The sequence below is a fragment of the Gadus morhua genome, chromosome 20 (genome assembly GCF_902167405.1).
Source record: "Gadus morhua chromosome 20, gadMor3.0, whole genome shotgun sequence".
In the NCBI taxonomy this organism is placed as follows: Eukaryota; Metazoa; Chordata; class Actinopteri; order Gadiformes; family Gadidae; genus Gadus; species Gadus morhua.
The window spans coordinates 15053953-15073478 of NC_044067.1; positions in this window are offsets into that span (position 1 = coordinate 15053953).

The window sequence follows — 19526 nt, forward strand, 5'->3', positions numbered from 1 at the left end:
CCCCCGTCCCCCTGCGCGCGCGTCACCCGGGCCGCAGAAACCCGTCCCAAGGTTAGACGCGTTAGATAACAAGGCCCGAGCGCCATCTTCATCAGACTGCAAACGTTAAACATTGGGGGGACATTTGGACATGTTTAGCCCACATCAAGGGCCCACATCGAAGGACCTAGCGCTGTTTTAATCAGCTCATTCCTTTGCATGGCAGGCTGGTCAAGTTCAATTAAATTGGGATTATGTAAAAGCATTTGTTGTGGTATAGAGTTAAATATAAAATAAAAATAATTAAAGAAATAGTTACTAGGGGGGCTGTGTTCGACCTAATTGACATAGAGCAAGTATCGGTAATCCCTGTCAGAAGTCAAGAAGTTCATAACTGTACATCTTGACGAATTGAAAAGACACTAAGGGGATATTCGGAAATGTATTATGAACATTGTTTTGTTCAAGATAGTGAAGAAATGAAAAATCACCAACCATAATGCCAAGTAGGCTAATCCCATAACGTCCGCACTGACCAGAATACAAAAGGCACGTCACGCCACGTGGGCCTGTACATGTACAGGCCTATATATAGCCGACTGTTGCGAGGCAAATCCGGTGCATAGGCTTTAAAATTTACATTGCACATGAATCTTTAATTTCCAGGGATACATGCCACAATACATGTCAATGTAAATTCTCACATTTGCCCGAATCCAATCTCAAATATTGACCTGGTCTACTGTCTCGTCTTTATTATACGAGATAAGGCGGACACTTGCTTTCGTTATTTAGGATGGGTAGCATTGAAACCTTTAAAAAATATATCTAACTAGGGGGTATTTCCGAAAAATATTGACATATTAAGTCTAACAATACATTACGAATATTACTTATGCCTTGAACTTTTCCTTTGGTGTCCGTGGCGTGGGACCAAGAAATGCCTTCTCATTTCTCATTTCTCTTCAAGAAAGCCGGTGCCCAAATGCCTACACAATTGTGCAAATCCTATCGGATTGTGCAAGTGAAATAATTTCAATGCATAGAACAAAAATAAACACCAAAAAATACTAGGCCTATATAACAAACATGCAACGAGGCTTAATAAATGAGAAAATTAATGGGGCTCTAATTATTTATTTATTTAAAAGCCATGCAAGCCTGATTATTTATTTTTTTGCTTGGTCTACTGACAAATGATATAAGCCTAGTATTTAATATAACATTTACCTAATTTGGGGTAGCCTTTTTTAAATCAATAACTGAAGGCCTAAATTAAAGCTGTTTCAATGTTTATAAGACGCCAAATACAAAAACGGGCATGGCCTTATGCGTATAGTCTAGGCATTTTTTTTTTTTTAAAGCAGATCAAAAATATCCCCATATTTAAAAATAAAAGTAAATGCATGGAAAATAAACTGGCTCATGAAAAGGCCTAAACATTTCTAATTAAAGGCGATGGAGAACAAATAAGAGGTGCATTCTGCAACGTGTGGAAGTAAAATATTTTGGTAGGCCTACTAAGTAACTCTCACTTGTAGGAACAGTCTACGATGGAGGATGGATGGCCCTTTATCAACCAAGCTGGAGGATTTAATTTAGGCACAATGCGTTCAGAAATGCAGCTGACTCACCTCATCATTTTGTATTATAAAATTAATTTAGGCCCAATGATTTAAATGATTATGTAGTGAACCTAACATATTATTCAAAGACTAAAAGCTAAGGTAAAAGGCAAAATTATAACGTATAGCTTACGTAGGCAGCTTGCCTAAACCATCCATTTTCAGAGCGACAGGACTCGATGTCGTAAACCGTACTTTTAATGTAAATGGGTCCTATAGGTTCAGATAACCTGGGCTATAGGTCGCTCTTTCGTCTGAGAGGACTTAATGAATGTCCTTTAGAGCGGCCAAAAGCGTAAAGCATTTGCCCTTATAACTGTGCGAGGTAGTGGAATTCCCAACATTTCTAATACAAGCCTATTCCTCGTATCTGCAGTTTAAAGCGGAGATGCATTAGCAATGTCTCAAACGGTTAGAAGCCATTTATTCTCAGTTTAATGAATGCATAATCGAATTAACTCGGTATGATGGCTCATTCTATGATGGGCAAAGACATGGGTTAAGAAAAATTACAAACTGGCTGCCCCGTCCCAGTGTTTTATCAAATCTTAAATCCAACTGTGAAGTGACCCTATCAACTCGTGAAAGTAGGCTAATCGGAATTGCTATAACACTGAATGACAAAACAAAACAGTTTTTATTTTTATATTTTTTATTTCATTATACAAATGAAAACTAGAGCACAATAAAAAAAAAAGAAAAAAAAGAAAGCAAGGCAGATGCAAGTTGTTTCAGGTGTAGATGGGTTTTGATATGAACATACCCCATCCCAAATTACTAATAAATCAACCCATGATGAATGCAACTAGGAATATATATTTAAATAAACTTCTCTTCAGTGTATAGCAAGAGTTAAGAAACTAGTTTCAGTGGTTAGTTTTAAGGTTGGTAAGTGGTCAGTTTTGCTTCAGCAGCACGATCAATACTGGAGGCATATGCGACAGTGTAAACTCCAATATTTACGTGCTGCTACAGCAAGGCCACCAATAGCGTCACCCATATCAGATCAGCTCATTAGGTCCATGCATTATATATATACAGTGTGTGTGTGTATATATATATATATATATATATATATATATATATATGTTCATCCTTTAGATTAAAAGGTAGATTAATGGGTTGTGTCCAAAGAGGCCTGGCATGTACTGCTCTCCTACGATTTTGCCGTGATGCACTTTGTTCCGGCTTTACTGCTGCAGCACAGTACGGCCTGTATCTCAGTGTAACCACAAACCATTCTGTGCTGCTACAATACTGCCAGAAATGATGGGCTTCCCTTCGACTTTCACCCTCCTCTTCCCAGTCGTTCCACTGGTGCTTTCTACTACTTTGTTCATGGGTGCACCCCTATTTACAGACTTATGATGCAACATTCATGTGTCCTGGGAGGGCAGGAGATGATCACCGTTGGTATCCTCTAGCTCCTCTTGAACACACCACCTGATCCACTCCATCTGAAACACATGGAAAAGGAATCGTTAGCTCCTGTTCTGGGTAGCTTTTTTCAGCAATAGTTCTTCTATTGAGGTTAATGAAATCAGTGAAGTTTAGTTTGATTGGTGAGATCAAAGAAAATAAGGTTCTGTGACACAAGTGATGACCCAAAACAACATGCATCAACTTGTAAACCGACACATTGGACATCCTCCATCTTGAATAATCAGAACTTAACAATAATGCTACTACTACTTTTCTTTAATTGGTGCATTTGTTTCAATTGAACTGCATTTTATTTTGTCCGGAGCCCACGGGATGTCTACTTGTCTAGCCATGCGTGTAATCGTCACATTCAGTACTATGCTGATTATCAAATTTCCAAAATGAACCAAATTTCGAGATTGAAAATAAGAATTGTTGGCTGACATAGATCCATACTACAGCAGTATCTAAACAGCTTTCAAATATTCTCTTCTCACCTTGGTCCCCCCTATTGATGCAATTCTTGTATAATCAATCAAGCATTTATACATTAATATAATAAAATAGTTAATAGATTTGCCTTAAATTGCTAGACAACGTCAATGGCTAAAGCGGTTATTCCCTTGGGTTTGAATAGGTGGTTGTCAGTTAAAGACATTGTCATCTCTCTCAGTGGTTGAGCACGATTTGGTTACAATACAATGCAACTTTATTGTTGTCTGCCAAGGCTTCAGAGAATGGTGTAACGACCAGTCTGCCAGACTTAAGCAGGACAGATCATACAAGGCGGCGGGCGCGCATTAGCGTGTATGTGCAAGCATAGCCATACACACAGGGTTGACATTTAGTTCTAGGGTCAATAGTAGTTGTAGCTTCAATAGTGTATATTACGTTTTTAAATTTAAGAAAATCAACATTAATGTGCTTTTTGGATTCAATTATTTTGCGGTTTCAGCATCTTTAGCAGTTGACATAGCACAGAAGTTGCTGTAAACACATTTCTTGACAGGTTTAGGAAATAATAGTGTTGCCACTAGAGGTCTCAATGGGCTAACATGACCCTGGTCCGAACTGGCCGAGGTAGGCCCAGAGACCTGAGTTCATGAGTATTTAACCATTACAGTTATCTGACAGATTGTAGGGACCTTCTCACACTCCATATACAGTACATAGAGCAGAGAATGAGACGCAAGAAAAACAGAAGTATGAAAGTAATCAAATGATGTCAACAATGTCAGTCATCTTCAAAGCCCACCCAAGCATTCTCATTCAACAGGACAGGTCATTGAGGTCATAATAAATAAAAAATATGTCAGAGAATTTTACCAAATGTATACAGAATTGAATCTGTTTTAGAAACCGACCACAGTATATTGAAATGCACAAAATCGTTACTCCTTTTTACAAACATTGCCACCATTTTTTTGTGTTCCCTTTATATAGAATTTGTATTTTTTTTAATTTTTATTCTAATTAGCACATATGTGTACAGAATGGATCAAAGTTATCAGTCCACCGTTTGACAAGGTGTGGCAAAAATATTTTTTTTCTCAACACAAGACCAGTTAATCTTGTACACTGACTTTTGGTTTCCACTATAGGTAAAGTCATTGCTAAGAGCAAAGGAGGCGAAATACTCACAAACCTGCTCACTAATAGGAACAAGCAAACTGGAGGTGCAGGAAAGTTTCTTTGCACTTCTGCAATGTAATGCAGTTTATTGGAAGGGGAATTTGGATTTTGTACTGATGCTTTCAACTTCCTATTTCTACAGCGATTTGACAGTTTCACTATACGAGTACTGAACTACAAATGAATAAGACCAGTAGTTGAATTTTGGGTTCAATTCTCAAAGATATTCACATAAATGCTCGATATGGGGTTTCAGTATGTAAATATTATAATCAAATAATATAGAGATGATATCATTTTGCCTGCAGATTGCCAGATTTGATGCACAGCTTTTTATTGTTTTTAGTCATGTTGAAAGAATGGTATTTTCTTTCGTCTTCCATAATGATTTGAATTTCTGGGCTAAGCCTCTGTGTAATTAGCACGTAGGTTATTACCTTGAATACAGCACAAATGTCACATTGCATTACTATTAATATTTGGCAATATGACAAATTAACCCAGATTTGAAATGTGGCATATTGGATATTATAATTAAGAATAAGGGTACCACTGTTATTTTTTATAGTGGTCTGCATGAAACAAAAAAGGTCAACATATTTCATAGGGCCAATGGACTTTAGAAACATGAAAATTGAAATTAGGTTAAACTTTTGGAATCCTCACCCACAGTATCCCTGAGTCAAATGTGTAATAACCTAAAATAACATATTATATGTGACTTAAGATTAAGGTGCAGGACATCTGTATGACATTACTCCGGCTGGTCAGTTTCTAAATTAGTGTTATAAGTTACATAAAAAGGATCAGATATACTCACATTTTTAGAGGAAAATGTTTTTTTAAATACACCTACAGAATTCCACCCTCAAAAAACCTGCATTCAAACCACACTTCATGGTCAGCTTTGTTATACATGTATGGTAGAAAATGTTTCCCTAAAAGCACACGTTTCAATAATTCAATAATTGCTGACTATTGGACTGATATTCTCATTAGCTTATATAAGTTCTTCATAGAAGTAATTGAAGAACCGCTTCAAAGTAATTGCTCCAGCACTTTTCTCTTGTTCCCTGTTTGAGGGAATCATGTCCTGACATGTCCCCTACTCTGCGCAGCCTTTTGAACCATTTTCTGCAATACTTGCACCTCAAACAATGGCCTTAAAGAGTCACCTGACCCTTGGGGCAAAGGTCAAGTAACCCCCACCACCCTTAACAGGCGCAGTGGCTTGGACATGACAACCAGCCCCCTCCCAGCGTCAAGTGGGCTGTCTGGTCTCAGCTGGTCCATGGGATGTAAATGTTTGCAGAGCACCGACTGAATCCCTTACAACAAATATGTTAAATACACAAAAAAATATAAATATATATCTGAACAGCAATTAGATTACGTCACAAGCAAAGCTAATTGTACCATTTAAATATGGGAGGGTATTCACCTATTCATGCCTCATTCAAGATTCAGAAGGCTGCCTACATGCCAGCCAAGCCAGGCTACTTTTAAATTACATGGAGGTAAAATCTCTTAAAAATAAAAACTGAAAGAATAATCAACAAACAAATCCCTCACTTTACAAATATGAATGAACATAATTTGTATCTGGTACTTTCAATCATTACTGCATTAGAAAAAAAATATTTTGTTAAAAAACGAATATGATGACAAGAGAAATGTACTTAATTTAATTGCTACCACCTCAGGTGTAATCATATTTGTTTAACTGTAATAAATGTAAATGTTTACAAATAGCAAAAAGGTCACCATAATTCAACCATGATCACCGGGTATCAGTTTCTGTAAATTATCCATCATGACCTTTAGAGCCCAAAATAAAACGGTTGACAGAATGCTGTGTAAACATAATCTAGTTGCACACAGCTGTATAGAAAGGAAACGGGCTCAACCGGGGGTAACTGAATGTTATTGTGATTGACATTAGGTCGGTTATCTATAAATATGGAATAATTTGCGACATGGAGGAATCTTTCTAATAGTAGGCTCTGCCACACACACACACACACACACTCACTCACTCTCACACACACACATCACAACATGTCCAGGATCCCAGGGGGAGGCATGGGTTAGGTTCCCTTTGCAATGCAGCTAGACATACAAAAACACTATATATCAATTTATTTGTATCCTTTTTTTTTTTAATATAGACCCTTGATTAAACAGTACATGCAGAGTTTGAAGGACTGCATTCACATAGATGTGCGAGTGACCTCTGAGTCATCCTGCTCTCCACAGCATTACACTTTCCTCTCATAGTGGGAACCATTTCCATTGAATCTCAGGTGTGAGTGACCAAACAATCACAACAATATCCATGCCACTGAAAAACCAAAATGTTTTTTTAGGGCCGACATTGTGAAATTAAATATAAATATTTCCAAATGGTACATACAAATGTTTACCCAGAACTACCATTTAAAATGCAATAATTATGTATGATTTCAGGTTATAGACTACACCAGCCACGAAAAATATTTTTTAAACACATTTTCTAGAATATCGTGATTAGACTTTTTATCTAAATTGTAAGTTTAGCTATATTTTATAATGTCAAAACCCAAGACACCAAGCACACCCATGTCCTGACTGAAATACACCCTAGCCCACACAAGGTCCTTCAATGCAAATACATTAACAGATATAAATATATAATTTTTAAAAGTAGAGTGACAATGACTAATATAGTGTATTTAATCTTGAAACTTAAATCTAACGGCCAGCATAAATCTAATGCACACACCGGACAGACCAAAAAGCTGCTGTTTTTCACCCCCATCAATGTGACCCGAGATTAGTATACACTTGATCCGGAGATAAGTAAAGCACTAACAGGTTAATCAGCTCTCTTACCATCCCTCATAAGCCCACACTCGGTGGAGTTTTGATTACAAAGAGTCACCATAAAAGAGATAGAACCAGCCGTAAGAGATTAGGATCCCAGCTAGTGTGTGTGTGTGTGTGTGTGTGTGTGTGTGTGTGTGTGTAAGCAAAAGAGGAAATTATAGCTGCTGGGAAGATGACTGACACAATACTATACTGTGCATAGTGTATCCATAGTAAATACCCATACAGACTAGCCCCAAATAATAATAACAGCAATTTTTGGCATTCATACGCAAAAGCATAAGTGGCTAAGCTTTCACACATGCCTTTTTGAATTCAAATTCCATCATCTCAGACCAGCCGGCTGGGGGCATTGGCTTGTCTGCATCATAAAACATTAATTTTATCATTCGTCTTAAAGACCTGAGGATGTCTGGCAGTCTGTTTCCCTAGAGTGATTTAAACAATACAACAAAAAAATCCTTGCACAATTGAAATGGGGATTATATTTTAAATATTATCCAGAACAGTTTCACATCATAAACACACACACACACACACACACACACACCTACTAACAACAATATAGGATGCTAGATATTAGTGTAGCATTGTGAAGACGATATAGTAGGAAATAGGAATACATTTATCTCAGTTTACTGCAGAGAACAAGGAAGCAGCAAGTGAAAATCTGGCCTCTGTTGATAAACTCAATTTAGTTAACTGAAAAAGTTTGTTCATTATAATATCTAATTTTTGGTATGCAGTAAAACACAATAATATAATATTTTATGTGCTTGAGAAAATATAACTACATACGAGTATACAATTAGTGGTGGAGTGCTACTCCTACATGAAAAAAAAAAAAAAAGGTAAAACACAAAGGTAAAAAAAGATTTGAATAAATTGTATTTTTATGTTACAACCTAAAACTTAATTTGCAGTCAATCACAATAAATACTCAGCCTTGAATACTCATTGTCATTCATGTGAATCCATTATGCTGTTAGTGCACAATAAAATATCTATTGCAAACTATAAAAGTATCTAGCGCTTTTTCACTGGATTCCACCTTTTCAGTTCACAGCCCAATTATCCAACACATGTAGTAGTATCATATAAAAAAATATCCACTCGAGACACAGGTCTTGAATGTTAATATGTAATCGTTCATAAGCCTACTATGGGTGATAAGACTACTGCAGACTCACACCACAAAAACAAAAACAAACACTTGATACCTGGACACACCAGAGCAGGACCTATGGAAAATAAATGTGTTTTAATGCAAAGTACAAGCTTTTGGGACACATTATCATGGAAAAAAATGCTCCGCCATGTAAATGCATAAAATGCTCTGCAACAATCCAAGAATTTCCATGCATTATGTTTTTTACTTACAATGCAAGATGTACTTTTGCAAACCACACACACACACACACACACGATTTTAGTAAGTGAATAACACAAATTACACTACTGAACTTATTTGTGTGGGGTTTAAAAAATGTATCCCTATAATATCACGCCAATTCTGCTCAGAGTGAACTGAAACTGAGAGATGCCCTTTACAAATTACCAACCAAACTTGTGAAAACATGTCATCAGTGTGAATTTGAATACTACAAAGTTTGTGCTGAACAGTGCAGGGGGGAAAAAAAGAAAGAAAGAAAGGGTACGAGAGAGGGTGCATTACACCCAGGCTAACACACACACACACACACACACACACACACACACACACAGACACAGACACAGACACAGACACACACACACAGACACACGCAGACACACGCACACACACACACACACACACACACACACTACAGCAGGAGGGAAGGCACCGCTTCACCAGGAAATGGGTCTGGGAGCCTATTCTGCTGAAGGGGGTCTAAGAATACAGAATGATGAGTCACAGAATGTCATAATTACGTAGTGCAACCGCACAAAAGCTGATCTGAATGCAACAAGGTCAAAGAGACACCTGGGGACGAGAGGTCAGACCATGGGCAATGCACATCAACCTAAACCAATCACATGGGGGATGGATTTGAGATGTGCAGAGAAAAGAGCTAAAAATAAAATAAAATGCAACATCAGTGTCCTGATATGGTCGTTTCACTTTCCAGAAATGTTTAATTCCACATCCTGCCTTTTACAGGATATCTGACAAACTACAGCCTCTAAAAGGTTAACCCTAACACTTTTTTAATCAAAGCACTTATGCTTTGATTGTTCTCAGTCTCAGTTCACGAATAGGTTTTTTTGGATAAAAGGGGCTCGGATGATAAATAACTTAACGTAAAGGGTCCAACTAAATATTTTCACTGACTATAATGAGCTCTTGCAGTCCAGGTCTTAGACAGACACTGCTGATGTGTTCAATTCAAGGCTACAAATACTAGGGGAAGAAATCTCGTTGGAAAACACGTTTTTCTTATTTATTTTAACGGATTTTTTTAACTTTCGATGGAAATATAAACTCACTAATAATTGCTTTGGTTTGTCCGATGAATATATTAGCAGGTGTCAAAGAATGGACTGGGCTTTTTATTAATGCCGAAAACATATTTTTGGTCGAACACACTACCCTGTGTCACGATGGATCAAATCCAGAAAAATATTCGATGTGTCATACCAAGCATAACTATATTGAATATGGTTACCTATATGCGTGAAGTGATACCACTCCCTTCTTCTTTATAAGCCTCCATCATCCTTGACACATCTATATTCAGTGCTATTTTATGGGAGGTAACAGAAAAGCACTTGTATCATTGTATATTTAAGTAGAAAAGGATGTGATTTCAATATGCACGTCAGGTCATGTACCTGAGGTGCATGTGCAATTATGCTATTACAATTCACAATATATGTGAATAATGTATGCAAACGGTAGGCTTCATGGTATTGCCCCAGGACCACTATTTATTAGTGTTTGATGCCACATATAACACTTTTGGATAATCTGCACAATGTTAAGGTACTCTTCCTACACATCCATATCTGTGTGGTAAATAATGTGATTACTTGTGTCCTATCAAATGTAAATCTTCTTTAAAATGGCAGTTTCTTATTTTTTGCAATTCATTTGATAGGAAATTATGTATAAGGGTAGCAAACCAACATACCGAATGGGAATACATGTTGGTGAAAGAAGGTCGAGGGCAAAACATAAATAAATCCAATACAGTGGTTCTGTTGCCTAACAAAAATACCAAAAGCAAGCCCTGTTATACTATCAGCATGCTCCATTGCCTCCTACATGACTGACCACAAGATGACTAGCACAAGTGGAATATTTTTTTTTCTTTTCCGTCAAACAAACTGCCTAGGCCTGACCGAAGGTGTCTACCAGTGTCTTATGATCTCATCCCAGTTAATCTTATTTTGACATAAGAAACAGTTTTGATTTAAGAGGAAATATCAAAGAGCCAAATTATTATTCCGGCACGTGTCAATAATCTACTTTCATATGATCATAAGCCGTCACATTAAATAGAACGGTCCAACCATCTCTACTTATAAGGAAGTAGAAGGGGCGGGTTTAGGCGCACGATCGCAGTTACCCATTTTCCTCAGTTTAGTTTAATAAGATACACGTTCAGAAATTGCCAGCGTTAAACAAGCCTCTGCGCACAGAACTCCGGATTTAAACCAACCAATCCTTGCATTAAAACTTTCAGTCTGTGCTGGATTTGCCAACATCAAAACGGCGTTGCGTAGAGAAATCGTATCAAAACCAAAAGCCTACTGTATCGAGCAACGCTGAACCAGCCAACTCTTAAAATATCTCAACTAAAGGTCTCATATAAATGTCGTATCGTAAGTTTCACTGCAACCAGTAAACTTAAATTAACATTGGGTTCGCCTTGAAAACCGATAGGTTAAAACGGATTATTGTCGATCATAATTTTGATGTCATACTAGATGCATCTGCAGGGTTGAACCAGTAAGTTGCGACCAGGGTTACATAGAATGGATAGAGGCGCGCCACAATCACCATTTGACAACTGGGTACTAGTTAAAACGACAGATAGAATATAATGGAATAGTTTATAAATGATTAAATTATACATAGCCACCAACTAGGCATTGTGTTGACCAGAGGTCGTCAGAAAGACAGCTTTTGTGAAAGAAAAGGTCGAATAAATATCAAAACCATTAGGGAGTATTAAGCAATAGACTGCGTTTACTTCAAAGTCGAATGGCGCTGTATTGATACACTTACCTAGTCTTCTAACGTTCAGTTATATAATAATCCGTAGATTGCTTACAATATAAATAAAACCAACCAAGTAATTTTCCAGTCGAAAAAAGCATTTGGTAAACGAAAATATTTCAGTGTCTCGTTGAAAATACGATAAGTCAGGATTCTCAATTTAAAAAAAAATCCCTCCCAATCGGATCGAGGCGCCGTGTGAATGTGTTGACACTGCCGAGCAGCCGAGGTCCACACCGACTGTGCCTCTGTCGCGTTTACACCTCCCGCTCAAAAAAAAAAGGCTCTCAATAAGGGAAAAAATGTAAAAAATAGTCCAAATACAGTAATCATCTCCTACATGCATCTTCAAATGAATCAAACCTAACAGTATCAGTACGTTTCCGGATATTTTCCATGCACTTTTGTGTTATATTGACAGTTTTACCGTGGAAAAAAAATAATGATTATACTGCCTCAACGCAGTGAACTCCTAAATCCCTTCTTTGATTTGATCGAGCTAACGACCTAGCCGCTAGTCAGGCTAGTAGAACAAGCTGGCCAACTGGCTAACGTCTCCTCTCTGCAGTCGCTCTCTTCTCCCTCATATATCGCTCACTCGCTCCGCTCTTGTTCTTGGGCAAAACCAAAAAAAATCGCGCGTACTTTTTGTTGTGTTCTCTTTCAAGCAGTCATATGTTAGTGAAATGCCGTCATGCCCAATAATATCGTTAGAAAAACATGTATAGTTACATCTCCTGCGCTCGATCCCCCTTACCGAAAGCCTTCTCTTCACAGCATCCTCTCCCCGGAGCTGCTGAAGCAATAGCAGTTCACTCGAAAATGGCGCCGAAAGATACAGTCCTCATTCAAATTCGTTAGAGCCACCCATTCTCCCCATTGGGTGTCTCCGGAGCGCGCTCGGCTGCGCGGATTGGTGGAGGAAAATGCACTCTCGAATGATCTCGCAGCCCACGCAACGTTTAACGGAGGGAGGGGGGGGAATTAACTATTTAACTCCCGCAACTAAAAATAAAAAAAAATAAAGAAACGACAAAGAATGATGACAGAACAACTACCTCGCTATATACCGGTAGCTATATTTTCAATTTGCAATTTATAAACAATGATGTTGACAAGCCACCCGGATATAGTAGTGTTTAATAACCAACGTATTTCTTTGAGAGTTTAACTGATTATAATGGGTTATTATGGACGTAGGCAGGTGCCTTTGAAGACTATATTTCCAGGGGGGTTGAACTTAACCAAGAAATGATAACTAAATAGTTTTGATCTCAATAAAAGTCACTACCAATGTATAAACGATCTAATACTTGCCAAATGCTATATATATATATATATATATATATATATATATATATATATATATATATATATATATATATATATATATATATATATATATATATATATATATATATATATATATATATCTTATGTTGTTCAGATGCTACAGTGAACCTAAATCAGCAGTGAAGAAAATGCCATTCAGTCCCAATTGGTATGTGGTTAGGTCAGTCCCCCATGCTAGCCTATGTGGCTACTACCTACATACACTAAACTGCTTGCACTGTCATCTTTATTTTCTGCTACTACACCACATGCACTCCTATTCCTGTTATGTGTCATTATCAGGTCTCTTACTGTTTATTCTCCCCTTCTCTCTATTTTTTTGAATATGCTACTTTTTGTGTTTAAAGAATAGCTACTACTTTATGTAGAGTGAAACAGCTTTTCAACCATATTAAAGAATGGTTGAAACACACTTATGTAGATTTAAAAGCCTGAGCAAAGAAGATGGGTTGGGCTTGGAACTCCACCACAAAAGCCTCTCTGTTGTCATATCTAGTTTAGTGTACATTGGGCAAGATAAACAGAGACAGTCATTTCATCCCATTGCACACATCATAACATGACATACACCTGTTATGTCAGTGGCTCTTCTACAGCATTTGTCATCTACACTATGAAGCATTGAAGCAGTATTTAAAAGTTGTGGATTTGTCCACACAGTTTAGAGCTAATGAAGTAAACAGGTGTGTGAGCGGATAACTGTGTACAGTTTGCACTGCTGGGCCTCTTACCCTTTTGAATTTGATTACAGATTACCTTTCCTCCCTTTGCCTTTCAAAATGAACATTCAAATCAGAAGAATGTTTTTGTTCTGCTCTACTCCTACTTATCAAGTATCGTGGCTAGATATTTATTTATTTAATCATAATTTTGCAGCATATATATTGAAACAATATAACACCTTTAAAACACATTAAGGACATTGTGAAAAATAATATTCTGACAAAACTACAGCTATATTCGGATCATGTATGTTAATCTAAGTATTACACTGTGCCACATTTTAAAGCTAAGTTTTAATGTAACCTCATGTAATTCTACTCAACGTGCCCTCACAGGATAATAAGGACTTTGAATTTGGCTCAATAAAAACGAGTGAGACTTAACTTCATGAAGTACAAAAGCACACTATGACAGAGAGGGCGTCCATTGTGTATGCCTGCTGGTGTAGTGTGGACAATGGGGCGGAGAGGAAAAAAAACACACTTGTTTACAGATAAACTGGTTTGGACAGGAAGCCAGTAAGGAGGAGCATAGTGTTGTTAAACAGGCATGTGGAGCGGCAGAGATGAGCCAGCAGAAACGCCGGCGTGGCCATAGGGAACACTACGATGCAGTATAAAAAGGCACAAGTGGCAGTCTCCCACACGCAAACACAGCGCCTGTCTGCACGCACTCACACACATACACGCACACACACAAACATGTTCCTGGAGCCACCATAGCACAGTGATTAGTCTGGTCTTGATGGACAACAAACTTAGGGTTCGCTTAGATCCTCTCACAGCACAAATGCAAACTAAAGCGGCCTTCTTGCATCTCTGGTAGGAAAAGGCCCACAGTAGCCCAGCCTGAATACTACACAGTTCAACCAGCATTGTGTCACTGTCACATGAGCACACACTGCCTTCCATTAAGGAGGAGATTCGTATGACTCACAAAAACACAAGTCACATGTCATTACACAAATGAACCATGCAACTCTCACACTATAGCGTATCGCCTGCGACTCACTTATTTTTTCTTGGTGGAAGGGGGGATTGTAAATAAAAATCCCTTTATAATGTATCACTTCATTAGGTTGGCTATTGTGGAGCAAGGCCTGGGGAGTGGACAGTGAGACGAAGTGGGGGGGGGGGGGGGGTAGTACTCAAGGGCCTCACTGTCAGACCAAGGGGTTGGGACTACCGCTGCTGCTTCAAACTTGCCACGCTGGGGCAGATTTGGACCAATTTAATTTGATTTCATGTGAGATGACTTGCGTGCATGGCTGGCTGTTACACTCAGCTGCTTTTCATTCAAGGAGGAGTTTTATGGGATTTTTTTTCCCCCTCTCACTCTTTCTCTCTCTTTCCCCTCTCCTCTCCCATGTGACTCAAAAGATGGCCCTTCACACCAGCAACAGACATGGCTGCATCACATAACAGGATGTTCGCAACACTGCAGCTTGCAATATGCTCTGACGCGATGCAGTTCCTCCACTCTCTCTCGTTCTCTCGGCTAGTTCCATAGTGTGCTGATGGGGCACTGACTTGACTAACTCATTCCAGGTAGGCTATGGCATTGAGAGAGAGGAGTTTTGAAAGTTTTTAGAAAACAACTTAATGGGAACAATTGCAAAAACAAAAAAAACACTGCTCATCATGGTACATCTTTTGAATCATCTTAAGAGCTTTTAGACTCCAACAGTCACTCCAGCGTCAGACACGCAAAAGAGTCTGAATAACGGCAGCGACGGCCAGACAAAGAACAAAAGCATAAGCAACAGTGGAGCGTAAGAGACTGCGTGGTCCTACTCCATGAACGCCGTCCGTTCCCTCGTCTCGTCTTGGTCCTGAGGGAACACAATGGGCGCTACTGAGAACTCTATACTAGAGAGACTTTCCATTGATGTCTCCTCGCTGCCCCTCCCCCCCTCCCTCCAAGAGACATCTGTAGCAGCTGCCCCCTTGTGCTCCTGTCAGCAGGGCCATGTGCGTGTGTATGTGTGTGTGCGTGTATGTGTGCCTGTGTGTTTGTATAGATGAGGGGGGTGAGGGGTTAGATTGGGGCGTGCTGTGACACCTCCCACTTTGGAGTGGGCTAACCCGCACACTTGTGGGACATCACATTCATCAATGGCTAATAGTGGCTAGCAGGTCACCCTGAAAACACAACAAACACCTCTGACCCCTTTGCAGCAGGAAGGGTGTGTGCTGGTCACATTAGACCTGGAGTACTTTTGAACATGCATGTGCACACATTTGCATATACACACACAAACACATCTATATTTTTTCATAAACAAATGGTTTCAAAGAAACACAAGGTTGTATTTGATTATGGATAATCACATGTAAGAGTGGAATTGAAACTCTTACATTGCTTTCCGTGGCCTTGAAGCATTACAATATGTCATACACAATTGTCATATTTGAGAGGCCACCAATCTATTAAAGTTGGCTTCGGAGGTTTTTGAATTTCTCAGAAGACTGGCCTTTATGTATGAGCCTTGCGGCAAAAGCACTTGCCCTCTCGGTCCATTATTGAATGAGTTATTGTTGTTACGCTTTTTAGAAATTGTTTGTTTCATTGATAATTGATCATTATTAATACCACAACAAAACACAAATATCTATGAGAAATATGCTTGGATGTGTTTGGCATTTCATATAATTGTATCCTGAAGGACAAAATATAAAATATCTAGAAGATAGAGTATAATTAAAGGAATGAGTAACACAAAGAGGCTTCCGTAAAATGATATCCGTATAATTGCCTATATTGCAAACTTTTCACACTTTTCACATCAACTTAAATTTTCCAAATGCAACCTCATTAAATAATACCCAGAATGACTCGCTGTCATAAGGGCCTTAAATGCATAGTCTTTAGGGGTACACCGTCGGGGTATTCGGGGCTCCAGAGATGCTTGTAAAATAAAATAATAAATAGGCCTATATACCGCCAAAGCTCATTCTGTCAGGACTACAAATTGAGAACTACTGCGGAAGTCCCACCTACCATAGGCTACGGTTATACTGCGATGATGTAACCGCTTTCCAAATATAGCGTGTTGCTGATGGCTGAGCGGCTTTACCACTGGACGAGGTTGCTGTCAGTCAGGTGACGTCACTGAATCATGTTATTATTGTAAACAGCCCGCCTGCTTTCTACCGACTCTCCACCGAGCCGACTACGCTGTCCAATCCTTTGTTCAAACAGTGCAAACACCGATTTGACAAAGCAGCGTCGTCGTCCGCACAATTTTCAAATAAACCAAATGGAAAAGTTCTCGGGGACATAACACGTCGACGCGTGTTCTTGAAATAAACATACATTTCCTCTTTTCAGTTGTTTGTAACCGGGGAATTAACGCAGCCGGCGCTGACAGTGCTTCATTATGGATCATAACAATACACAACTTAAATGTGATGATTCTAGTGAGTAGTGGTAGACCAAACACATTTCCATTCTGACGGGATTCTCATATTGTCCGTAACAGACAGATCTCCCTCACGCACACACGCACGCACACACACAGACGACGAGATAATAATTTAAACGGGAATGAATGCGGCTGTCAACGTGTTACACATTTTGACAAACTTGTCCGTGCACATTAAACGGTGCTGCTGTTCACGATTGACATTGCAATAACTTGACATTTCGATAACATTCCCGCATTACGATCGTACCACCATGGGCTACTTCGTGCGTAATGGCACAGTTCTTCAGCACTAACCCATGTCCCTTCGACAGTCACAGCAGTTGTCTGATATTAAAACTACTCTATGAGGTCCTCGGATATAAGTTGAAAGTATCCCCTTGAATGGATGATAACAGGCTTCTACTTACGTGATGGCCATGGTGCGTAATAATGAGGAGTGGACGGGTTCGCCTCTCGCCAGCCAGCCAGCAGCACAACCTGCTCACGTTCTCACTTAGATATTTCCACCACGGCAAGTTCACGCCAATGATCCATTCGCCGACTGAGTGCAGTTTCAGCAAGCTTCAAGGAAGTTGTTCCTTTTGTTCCAGTGTTTTCGTTGCGTCAATGTTGCGAAAGGGGGAGTGGGGGCGGAGCGGGTGGCTATGGAGCGAGAGAGAAAAACATTGAGCGCACCATAGCTTTACTTCACACGCCTAGCTATTAACGCACAGTACGCCCCCCCCCTTCCCCGTTCCACCACCACCCTTTAGTCAAATCGCCGACGGTATCATCTCATCAGTTAAGGTCACATGTCTACAACGGCCAGCATCCTTCCCAACTCGGGCTGCACAACACAATTTTCCCATTGTCACCTCTCCAAGTTTGCCCGACTGCTGCCATGCTATATGTGCTCCTTATGCGCCTTGTCCGACTACGGTGAAAGAGAGAGAGAGAGAGAGAGAGAGAGAGAGAGAGAGAGAGAGAGAGAGAGAGAGAGAGAGAGAGAGAGAGAGAGAGAGAGAGAGAGAGAGAGAGAGAGAGAGAGAGAGAGAAACAGAGAAACAGAGAAACAGAGAAACAGAGAGACCGAGATAGATAGAGCGAGCGAGCGAGAGAAGATATGTTTTTCTTCATGAATTCGGCTGGGTGACCAGCCGTGGATATCAGCAAAGCGCACGTCTGTGGCTTGAATCCCACAACTTTACTGGTTGGATTCTGTTTTTGAATAAAACATTGCGAACGCCTATATCTTTGGTTTGAACGTGTTTGTTATTGGACACAATGGAGTGATATAAGCGTCTTGCAATTCAAAACAAAAAGAAGCATTAGTTGACCGGAGAAAGGTGAGCTGCCTTCTCCCTGTCGCGGTTACAACAGCGTTGCGTCAGGACTCAGGAGCTATAGTGCATGTGAGTGAAGTCACCGTCAAGAGCCCGCTCTTCCATTGTGATGAAAGGCTGGAGGCTATGGTGGCGGACCCTCGGACAAAGCAAAAGTCTAGATAGACGATTGAACATTTACACTCGAAATCAAATTATGCAAAATAATAATGCAATTTTATTTGCCTACAATGTCGAAATTGTCATCGTAACCCAAATATCCTGTTATAATACATATTCTCGATTCTGTGTGTGTGTGTGTGTGTGTGTGTGTGTGTGTGTGTGTGTGTGTGTGTGTGTGTGTGTGTGTGTGTGTGTGTGTGTGTGTGTGTGTGTGTGTGTGTGTGTGTGTGTGTGTGTGTGTTGAAAGTTGAAAGTTGAAAGTTGTGTGATCAGTTAGATCGAAAGCACGTCGCCATGATATAGGCCCATGTTAATCAATGCATGGGGTGGACTCAGACCAGTATGGCTTCAATTCAACTGATCATAGTGCAATAGGGCATGCAATGGGATTCCAAAAATGATTTAATAAGTTCTATAGAAAACACAAATTCTCGCGTCTTTACAAAAAAGTCTTCCCGGGACTTGCATTGGGATTTCTTGGTTGCAGACGTAAGCCTATTAGCCTGACAAAACACGGAGCGTAAACGGTGTCACAGCCTAAGACCATTTCGCTGCAGAATTAAAGGCTTTCAATGCGTTACACGTCAGAATGCAGAATTCACAGCGTCCTACGACGAACAGGTTGTCTTATTAAAATAATAAAAGGCCACCTTTGTTGTGTGACACAGCTACTTAACGTTGTTGAGAACACACGCATAACTTAAGGCTGTGACAGTGAAAAAAAGTACAGCTTTTCACTGTTTTCACCACTGAGGTGAGCTGTATTTTCCAACAATTATACCGATAAGTGTGCATGTTTCCTTTCTAAGTCTATC